Source organism: Malus domestica, chromosome 10 (assembly GCF_042453785.1).
Source record: "Malus domestica chromosome 10, GDT2T_hap1".
NCBI classification, from domain to species: domain Eukaryota; kingdom Viridiplantae; phylum Streptophyta; class Magnoliopsida; order Rosales; family Rosaceae; genus Malus; species Malus domestica.
Genome location: NC_091670.1, coordinates 30,080,333 through 30,090,144, shown reverse-complemented (window position 1 = coordinate 30,090,144; position 9,812 = coordinate 30,080,333).

Here is a 9,812-nt window from a genome sequence, read left to right as displayed (position 1 = left end):
TTACATTAAGATTAAGCAAGTATACTTCAGGATACTCCCCTTGAGTTTGACTTAATTGCAAAGAGAACTAGCAATGTTACAACTCAGACAGTTTATGCATACCAATTCCTTGAACAAGCTTTTGAAACGTCGCCTTTGGTAGTGATTTGGTGAAAAGGTTGGCTAGATTGTCTTGTGAACGGATTTGCGTGACTTCAATCTTCTGATGCTCTTGTTGTTGATGTGAGAAGAAGAACTTCGGCGCAATGTGCTTGATGTCGTCTCCTTTGATGTAACCCTTCTTGAGCTATACGATGCATGCTGTGTTGTCTTCATAGATCGTCGTCAGGACATCCATAACAGGGTAAAGAACGCAGAAGCTTCGAATATGGCCCACAACCGCTTTCAACCAAAAGCATTCTCAAGTTGCTTTATGTAAGGCGAGAATTTCAACATGGTTAGAATAAGTGGGAACTAAAGTATGTTTAGTTGACCTCCAAGAGATTGCAGTGCCTTCAACGGTAAAGACATAACCCATTTGAGAATGTGCCTTGTGCAGATTAGATAAGTATCATGCGTCGTCATAACTAACAAGGCGAGACTCGACTTGAGAAGCAGGGGGTGCGGCAACACTAGAGGATCCGTAGGGATAGAACAAGCCCAAATCTGTAGTACCCTTAAGTTAGTGGAATATGTCTTTGACACCAGTCCAGTGTCTGTGTATTGGTGCATTACTGTATTTTGCCAAAAGATTAACAGCGAAAGAGATGTCGAGTCTAAAGCATTGAGCTAAGTACAATAAAATGCATATCGCACTTAGATAAGGAACTTTAGGCACCAAAATCTCTTCATCATCTTCCTTCGGACGGAAGAGATCTTGTTTTGTATCTAGTGATCGAAAGACCATAAGAGTACTCGAAGGCTTCGCTTTATCCTCATTAAAGCAGCGCAACACCTTTTGGGTGTAGTTCATTTGATGTATAAAGATTACATCCGAACAATCCTTTATCTCGAGATCAAGACAATATCGAGTTTTTCCTAGATCTTTCATCTCAAATTTTGACTTCAAGTGCATGGCAGTTCTCGCGAGCTCTTCAGGTGCATGGCAGTTCTCGCGAGCTCTTCGGGAGTTCGATAAGGTTCATGTCATTGACATATACTGCAACTATCGTAAAATTGGAATGTGACTTCTTAATGAACACACAAGAACATAGTTCATTGTTCACATATCCATGACTAGTCAAATACTCACTTAGATGGTTATGCCATATTCTTCCGGATTGCTTTAAACCGTAGAGTGAACGCCTTAGCCGAATTGAGAGCATATTGTGGGGTTTGAAAATATTTGATCCAATCAATGTAAGTTATTCGGGAACTTTCATATGAATTTTAGTATCAAGATCTCGAGATACGTAGTTACTACGTCCATCAACTACATACTCGGTTTTTTGGAAACTACCAAATTGATAAGGTAGCGAAAAGTAATCACATCCATAAAGGGTGAATAAGTTTCATCATAGTCAATCCCGGGCCGTTGTGAGAAGCCTTGCGCAACAAGACGAGCTTTGTAACGCATAATTTCGTTCTTCTCATTATGCTTCCGAACGAAAACTCACTTGTAGCCAACGGGCTTCACATATGGAGGAGTAGGAGCTACAGGTTCAAACACCTTACGTTTCGCAAGCAAATCGAGTTTGACTTAGAGTGCTTGTTTCCAGTTTGACCAATCGGTTCTACGTTGACATTCATCAACAGAACAAAGTCCAATGTCATCGCTTAACATGATCTCAGTAGCTACTGCATATGCTAATGCATCGTCGACGATCATCTCATTTCTACACCACATATCATCTAAGCTAGCATAATCAACTGAAATCTCACGATTCTCAAGAGGTGGATTTGTCTATTTAAGGATGCTTCAGTAATCTAGAATTTCCTCATAAGTTCGATAGAATAAGTAAGCGACAGTCAGATTCACAGTAAGCTTTTTAGGTGCTTGTGCCGTGAGTTTCCTATTCCGGGGGTGTGAATCCTTTGAACCAAAAGCCCTGCCACGCTTTTGTGTAGCGGCAAATGATTGGCTAGCCGCTAATGTACATGGATCACCAAAATTGGCATCTCGGGCCTCTAGGAGGGAAGTTCGTCTTACATTTGGTACATTCATCTTTGCAGGCACATTTGCAGCTGAAATATGTGATATTGTCACTCGTGCTAGATCAGAGAAAGCATCTGGCATGCTCTGAGCTATGCTCTAGAGATCAAATATATGCTGCACTTCAATTTCAGACTGAGCGGTGCATGGATCTAAATGAGACAAAGTGAGAGTTGTCGACGATAATTCGCGTTGTTCTTTAGGAACGTTGTCATTCTTATCTCCCCCTAACGACGGGAAGACTATCTCATAGAAGTGACAATCCACGAAACGAACGGTAAACAGATCGCCTATCAAAGGTTATAAGTAACGAATAATTGAAAGAGAATCATATCCGACATAGATTCCCATCCTTCGCTGAGGCCCCATTTTTATACGTAAAAACGGCGAAATTGGCACATAGACTACACAACCAAAAACGCGCAGATACGATATGTCCGGTTCGTATCCGACAACCAATATAAATGTGCTATATGGTTGGGTCGCAACAGGCCTTAAGCGGACCAACATGGTTGCGTCCAATATTGCATAGACCTAAGCAACGATTGGAGCTTGGTACGTATGACCAACGATCGAGTAATCATTTGTACGTGCTTAATGAATGCCTCTGCCAGGCTATTCTGGGTGTGAACATGAGGTATTAGATGTTTAACTTTAACCTCAATCAACATGCAATAGTCATCAAAATGTTTAGATGTGAATTCTCTAGCATTATCTAATCGAATAGATTTGATCGGATAATCAGGGTGGTGAGCTCTGAGCTTGATAACCTAAGCCAACAGTTTGGAGAATGCAACATTCCTTATGGACAACAAGCACACTTGTGACCAAAGTGTGGAAGTGTCAACCAAAATCATAAAATATTTAAATGGTCTGCATGAAGGGTGAATCGGTCCACAAATGTCCCCCCAAATCCTTTGTAGAAAAAATGGGAAGATTCGAACGAATCTTGTTATAAGAAGGCTTAGGAATAAGTTTTCCCATAGAGTAGGTTTGACATGCAATTCTTTGAATCGAACATAAACTTTGGGTTAGTGGATGCTTGTGTGATGATTTAAGGATACGACGCATCGCTATTTGTCCAGGGTGTCTCAAACGATTATGCCAAAGTGTAATTTCATGCGTGGTCCTAGAAGTAGGGCTTGCCACATAGTGGCTTTCAATGGGGCGTATGGTTGTAGTATATAGACCACTCAGAGTACATTCCATCTTCTCTAGAATATGCTTCTGGCTATATTCGTAGGAAGTTATGCACATAAATTCAACTCCATTTTCTACGTGGGTTTCATCGTGGTAATTATTATCTCTAATGTCCTTAAAACTCAACAACGTTCTTCCGGAACGAGGAGAATAAAGTGCCTCATCAATGGTCAAAATTGTACCATTGGACAACATTATATGTTCCTTATCGTATCATTTGATCATGTTGGATGGGCCTGAGAGGGTTGTCAGAGGTGCATTCTTAGGTATGAAGTCAGTGAAATAGATGCGTTCAAACAAAAAGGTGTGCGTGGTTGCACTATCTGCCAGACAACTAACTTCCCCACTAGTCATACCAAGAATGAAAAATTAATTTCAATCGGTCACACGCATAAAAGTTCTTAAAACAAATATCCATTCAAAATAATTTTAAGTATTCAAGGAAGGAATTTAATTAAAACTTCATATCCAAAAAGAAAATCACTACCAAATAATCCAAACATAAAGGAAACTTGTTCAAAATTAACCAAAAAAACAAATAGGGGGTTCGGCCACTACTGTAGAATTTGGCCCCATTGTCTTATTTTAACTAAAAAATAGTTTATATATAAGATTCTAATCTTGTATAGGTGTGGTATCCTCTTGAAAATCAAAAACCTTCACCTTGGTACTTTTCGGTTCATCCACTTTTATAAAATTTGATTTAAACTTCTTACGACGAGAATGATATTCAGCTACAACCTTATGGGGAGCTCGGCAAACATGGGACCAATGGTCATTTGAACCACAACAATAGCATATATCCACATCAATGGTTTTAGGTGCTTTGCCCTTATTCTTAAAGTTTAGGGCCTTGAGAGCAATGTTAGGGCGCTTATGGGCTTTGTTTTTTCCCTTAGATGGGCATTGGTTCTGTTGACCTTGACGGGGTGGTTTTTGGCCACCCCTACCACGCCTTTTTTGGTGTTTTAGGCGTTGGTTTATGTTGTAGTGTGCTTCAAGCACAGCAGTCGCCCCAGTAGGTTGAGCTTGATGATTTTTCATCAACAACTGATTCTGCTTTTCAACAATAACTAAAACAAAGATCAAATCCGAGAACTTAGTGAACTTCTTAGCTCTATATTGTTGCTGCAGGACAATATTGGTAGCAGAGAAGGTCAAATAGGTCTTCTCCAGGAGATATTCTTCGGTCAAAATTTCATTACAAAACTTGAGAAGTGATCGAATTCGACAAACTTCAGAATTATATTCATTCACAGACTTAAATTCTTGGAAGCGTAAATGTTCCCAGTCATGTCTTGCTTCAAGCAAGAAGATGCCCTTTGGGTGATCAAAACGATCAGCCAAAGCGACCCATAATGCTCGTGGATCCTCCTCAGCAAGATACTCAGTTTGTAGTGAGGTGTAACTTCACATTTTAAACCCACTTAAGGTAGTTCCTTCCAGAGATCTCCAAAGCTGTGAAGTTGAGTTTGTTCAAATTTGACATGGTCTTATCACAAAATAAAGGACAAGATGTGATTAGCGTAATGAAGAAAGAAAAATCAATCCATTCACATATGAGTAGATCTTTCAAGTTCTAATACACATGTATTGGTTTAAATTCGCATGAAAAAGCTTTGGGTTTTCATGGGTGATGTTTTTAAGGAAAACTTAAGGTTTTCAAACAAGGCATGTTTATAGAAACTTCAGGTTTCAAAATAATTATGAACTTGTTTGGGCCCAAAATATTGGTTTGGGCTAAGTTTAGAATTGTTCTTAGCCCAGAGGCCTTGCTTAGGAGTCGCTGGGGGTCATCCGGCTCGTGGGCCGCATAGTCAAGGCCGATGGTGTCCCATTAGGAATCCATGGGATGTGGGTGAGTCCTATTATGAGATGGATGGATAGGGTAGTTGAATCCTGATACAAGAAGGAGTTTCGACAGGATAAAGATGTGAAGCTTGGGATTGAATACGGCCTGATAAGGGGTTAAGTTCAAAATCCTAATAGGAGTAGAACTGGCCGAGATGAGGTTGGATTGGGGGAAGGAGTCCTAATCCAAGTATGGTTTTGATTCGATCAGAAGTAGGCTAGCTACTATAAATAGAGAGAGGAGTGTATCATTCAAAGCCCTTCCAATTCAACACACAAACTGCCATGCGCAAACCCTCGCTCTACGCGAAACCTCTCAATAACCTTGAGATTTTTAGTTTCTTTTTCGCCAACACACCTTCAGTTTGGATAAACAGCACTGTGAAGGCAACCGGCGAACATCTTCAATTTGGATAAACAGCACTGTCGCCGTAGAATCAGCCGATCGCGAAACACCTTTAGTTTGGATAAACAGCACTGCATCGAGGTCGACTAGTTATCTATCCAAGTCTCGGTCGAGAAAGATTTTTGAATCCTTATTGGCGAAGGTCATCTCATTAGCCTTCTCGGCGAAGTGAGGTGTTACAGTTTACTAGAGCTCGGCACATCGAACGCCGAGTTGTTTTATGATTGGATATTCACAAGTAGGCTTTAGAGTTCGGCATTCTAACGGTCGAATCTCGTTTACCGTCAAGACATATATCTGTTTTGAGTATCTGTGTCCTTATACTCTGGTGTCGATTCGACGTGCTTATACTCTTACGAATATAATCACTGTGACCGAATCTGGCGTCGATGTTTTGTGAACTTCGCAGAACTAACAACCTTGTCTTTAGGCTCTAGAACCTGAAGGCCGAGACATATTCCTTCCTTGGCCATAATCGCAAGATCAAGAAGTCAGCATCGTGCTCAATACAACATTAACTCATTTTACTCACCGGCCGAGCTCGATCGTCGAGTTGGCACGCCCCGCACACAACCGAAAGACGTAGTTAGCTCATTAGTTACTCGGCTTGCACGCCATGTAGGTTTGGTAGTTTTTAGGGTCAACAGAACTTTAGGTTCATATGTTCCTACAGACAAAGGTAAATATATATACAGAAATATGCAACAAGAAAATATGCAAATAGACATTCAGGTCTATAATTATAATTGAATTAATTATTTAGACTTCGGGCCAAATTAAAAGAGTGGATGAAAAAATATAAAACCCAAATTGTCTGAAAATAATAAACAATTGAAGCTCGGGGCCCAAAAAATAGGCCAAAGCCCACAGGTGGGCTGAGCAAATTGGAGCTGTGCAGCCCAGGTCCAAGAATGGGCTGGGATGGGCTCGGGGGATCAGGCCCAAATAACATAGTGGGTTGTAAAGAAGTCGGGCCCAAAACAGTGGCCCAGACTTGGAGCTGATCGCGTGTGATGCGACACGGGGGAATACGGATACGCCTGATAACAAAACCAGATAATCGAAATGAAAAACTGAGACTACAGAAATGTAAGAGATAAGAGAAGAGAAAGATGAAACTTAGAGAGAGAGAGAAAGAAGAATCTGATCTTGTATTTTTCACACACAAATGAATTACAATTTGTCTTTTTTATATCTCAAGTTAGTTGGCTACAGTGCTAACTAACTCTCAACATCTAATAACCAACAGATTCTAATAACCCTAACAGACTCTGCTGATATGGTTACACTGATATGGCAGTGCTGACATGTCATTTTAACATCCCCCCTCAATCTCAGCTGGGATTTCTAAGCTTGAGATTGTAACAATGTTGAACAAATGCAGGACTGTAAAGGCCTTTTGTTAAAATATCAGCAATTTGCTCATCTGTAGGTATATAGCTCACTTCTAAATCACATTTTTTGAACCCTCTCTCGAACAAAGTGATAATACGTATCTAAATGTTTGATTTTAGAATGAAAGACGGGATTGGCACTTAAAGCTATAGCTGATATGTTATCACAGTGAATCACTGGAGGTGTGAACAAACGAACACCTATATCTTTTAAAATATTTCGCACCCAAGCAAGATGTCCAGTCTGAATTTTTCAGCGGAAGAAGATGGCACCAAGAATCGTCTGGGCAATTGATACCATGATAACAAAACCAGATAATAGAAATGAAAAACTACGACTACATAAATGTAAGAGAGAGAGAGAGAGAGAAAGAAGAATCTAATCTTGTATTTTTCACACACAAATGAATTACAATTTGTCCTTTTTATATCTCAAGTTAGTCGGCTACAGTGCTAACTAACTCTCAACATCTAACAACCTTAACAGACTCTGCTGATATGGCAGTGCTGACAGATCATTCTAACAATGCCAACGGAGCTGGGATCAAGTGCGGCATACAGATGCACATACACCATTAGGGGTGGGTGTGGTGCGGTTTCGAGTGAAACTGCAACCGAAACCGAAACTTTTTGCGGTGCGATTCGATGCGGTTTTGAAGCCAAAACAGAAATGAAACCAAACCATTTGGTTTGGTTCGGTGCGGTTCAAACGATTTCGGTTCGATTTTTGAGAAAAAAATGTACAATTTAAAATATACACATATTTGTTTTTAATGCACCACCAGCACCCTGCAATTGCAATATGCTTCTCTCATTCTCTCTCTCTTCCTTCCTTAAATATTGATCCATGACATCCTCAATTTTCTTCTCATTGCTTTCACTACACCATCTGCCCTCAATTGCACCATCATCATTATCAATATATAATCTTCCTCAACAGTTAGTCCTCTTCAACTTCGTTGTTTTCTTAATTTGCTAAATAATTCTATATATAGTTGATACAGCATGCAGGAAAAATATAGTGTTTTGCGTATATATAATTACCTTATTGAAATAGTTACTGTGATGTTGGCCCGGTTTCACTCAAAGAAGAAGACTGCTTACTGCTTACTGCTTACTACTGCATCTGCATGTACGTAGGAATGTACATTGTGGTTGGTCTCCTGAATCTGATTGAGCTGCGCCAATATCGTTATGAATAAGGATAAGAACTTTCTGATGCACTGGGTTGACTTTGAGAAGCAACGGGCTCTTGTTTTTTTGGAGAAGATGTTCTTCTTCCAAATAGAGGCAATGGACTCCCTTCTCTGCCAAAGCAATTTTCACTCTCATGACATAAGGACTTGTCCAGAATCCCACAAGTGCAGCAAAAACATTAACAACAATGCAGCAAAAACATTCAATATATGGTGTGGTTTCAGTTTCGGTTTCGGTGCGGTTTTGAAAACCCAAAACCGAAACCAAACCGTTTTCTTTACTGTGGTTCGGTTTAGAAACCACAACCGTTTCAAAACCGCAAAACCAAACCGTTCGGTGCGGTCCGATTCAATTCGATTCGTGTTTCGGTTCCAAATGCCCATCCTTAGACACCATAGCCCTACGGGCTAGTGTTAGGCCAAGTCCAAGAATTGGGCCACATCATGCAAGCCCGTTTAAAAAAAAAAAACAAAAGATTTGGGCTTTCGGTTTCAGCCAAAAACACCCCAGTCGGAGCTAGGTGCAATCATCTGGGATGAAGGCCAATGTCGCCGCTGCAGGTGGTCGTGTTTTGGAAGATGGTTCTAGGTGAAGGGCCATGAGCAAATTCCTAGGGATTGAGGGAGTACCTCGACATTGGGGGGGAAAGAAAAGAGAAACACCATGAAATTCAAACTAGAATTTCACCCAAATTTGATGGAATTCTTTTGGAATTTCAATGATATTAGTTAAAAAATCATGACACCATGTCGGATTTTGCCAAAAAATTGCACGGCAAGGCTGTTGTCTTGTTGTAGGCAAGTTGGGTTTTCTGGGTTGGATGCCATACGCATCGGGTTTCAAGGAGCTTGATGCTCTGTGTTTGCTCGGGGTCACGGGTTTGAAGAACCCATATGGCATTTTCAATTTTTTTTTTCAGATTATAAAATTCAATTATATGCATATACAATTTAATAATTTAATGCATGTACATATATTTGATGCAATTCATGGAAAATATCAAATTCACATAATTAAACAATTATGAAACGTAAAGTTGGGTCATGCATTATAGTGAATGTTCATGCTATCAAGGTTGCAAAAATATTGAGATAAAAACCGTTGTTTTGGAAGAACCTGATTGCGTAATGATATGGATGAACTGGTTTGATGCAGAAAAACTCCTCGTCAGATTCCTAAGCGCAACGGTGAGAGCGTGCTGATAACGTGTTGTAGCCTATTTTATCTGACTAAGGGGAAGGGGCCAGCTGCAAGGAGAGAGAGAGGAGAGATGTGTTTGCAGAAATGTGTGTGTGTTAAGGGATATGTTATTCTCCTACGTAGTGCCTTTATTTATAGTAATAAGAGGGATACAAGTCCATATAGAAAAAAATTACTATAATCAAATCCAATTTAGATTTACACAATCACACTTTAATAGGAAGTTTACAGCATAACTATGATTGTATATTTTGCAATTTTTCAACTATAGGGAGGTACCATTGAAATATCAAATCTGAAGGGTGTAAAGTGTACCTTTCCATAATTTTAAGCGATGTATAGTCGAATTAGACTGGCCAGGAAACCACACATTTAGCTAAAGTTTGTTAACTTTCCTTGGGTATTTGGCCAAAATTTGTCAATTTAGTCAGAC